The sequence below is a fragment of the Arachis hypogaea genome, chromosome 3 (genome assembly GCF_003086295.3).
Source record: "Arachis hypogaea cultivar Tifrunner chromosome 3, arahy.Tifrunner.gnm2.J5K5, whole genome shotgun sequence".
Taxonomy (NCBI): Eukaryota; Viridiplantae; Streptophyta; class Magnoliopsida; order Fabales; family Fabaceae; genus Arachis; species Arachis hypogaea.
This window is the reverse complement of record NC_092038.1, coordinates 103,009,903-103,011,359: the sequence shown is the minus strand read 5'-3', so window position 1 is coordinate 103,011,359 and position 1,457 is coordinate 103,009,903. Positions and strand designations below refer to the sequence as shown.

General features: G+C 39.7%; 1 non-coding gene across 1 annotated transcript; it reads right to left on the bottom strand.

Moving 5' to 3' along the window:
• Nucleotides 1-1,060: 1,060 nt before the first annotated feature.
• On the bottom strand, nucleotides 1,061-1,168 carry LOC112793316 (small nucleolar RNA R71). Its single transcript, XR_003198014.1, has one exon. It is a non-coding gene; the product is annotated as a small nucleolar RNA R71 (small nucleolar RNA).
• Nucleotides 1,169-1,457: the final 289 nt, after the last annotated feature.

Genomic DNA, 1,457 nt, shown 5'->3' with positions numbered 1-1,457 from the left:
CTTTCCAACTTGCTTGACTTTCCTCTACCTAGTAAGGGATAACTAAGCAGAGCAACCTTCAATTATCAATTAATTTTGAGAGTACTTCAACAAGAATATGGCTTCCAACTATTCTACTCCCAGTCAAGGTTTTTATTTAAATTATCTAAATTCTCTTATTTAATTTCCTGTTTATCAACTCAACCCATTTTTGAAAACATCTGATTAATAAAATAGCACATCTTTCTGCAACTCGTTGGGAGACGACCAGGGATTCATACTCCCAGTATTTTAATTTCAATATTGTGACAACCCTTCTAAATTGATAAGCAGATTTTTGGCTGGTTAAGAACTATACTTTCAACGTATCTCTTATAATAATTTCTTAACTTGCCGATTTCCGCCACGTAAATTTTTGGCGCCGTTGCCGGAGAGTTGCAATAGTGTGCTAATTTGTTGATTAGAATTTATTTAATTGCATTTTTCTTTTTTATTTTTGTTACTATGAGCTGCACGTTTCTTTCATTAAATGACGCGTTCACTTCCTGATCCAAGCTTGCCAGTATTTGACCCTGAAATTGAAAGAACTATTTCACGTATAAGGCAAGCTCGGCGTCGGCTAGTCCTCTCTGAGGACAAATCTGAAATGTCATCTAAGGGAGAAACAAGCTCCCCCTCTACTGATCCAGTTGATTCACGTGCAGGTGACATGGCAGCACCTAGGAGAGTCACTATCCAGGAGGTTGTAGCCCCTGATTTTACACTACAACCATTCCAGGCACGCCGTCCAGTAGTGGCTGTGGATTTTGAAATAAAGACTGCAGTACTCAACTTGATGCCCAAGTTTCATGGCTTACCTGCTCAAGAGCCTATCAAGCACCTTAGGGATTTCCAGACAACTTGTTCTACTGTTAAGCGTGATGGTACTGACGAAACTTCTATTCTATTAAAAGCCTTCCCATTCTCTCTTGAGGGAAAGGCAAGAGAGTGGTACTACACTCAACCCGGAGCAACTGTTTCTAACTGGGATATGCTTAGAAGAGAATTTTTGGAGAAATTCTTTCCAACTGAGGTTACCGATAAACTAAGAAAAGACATCTCCATGATCGTTCAGGATGAATCTGAGACTCTCTACGAGTATTGGGAGCGCTTCAATAATCTTCTGGAAGCATGCCCCCACCATATGATTGACAAAATAGTTTTGCTCGGCTACTTTACATAGGGCATGAAATCTCAAGATAAGACCACATTGGAAGGTGCTAGCAATGGGTCTATGAAAAAGTATAAGACCACTGATGAGGCATGGCAATTGATTAATGACTTAGCTGAATCTACTCAAAATCATAGGTAGAAACAAGGCCGTTCAAAAGCTGTTGCAGAAGTATCCTCTAGCAGGGAAACTGCTACTCTAACTCAGAGTATCTGTGAAATGACCAACTTACTGAAGCAGATGCAATTGAATCAACAACAAGCTTAGC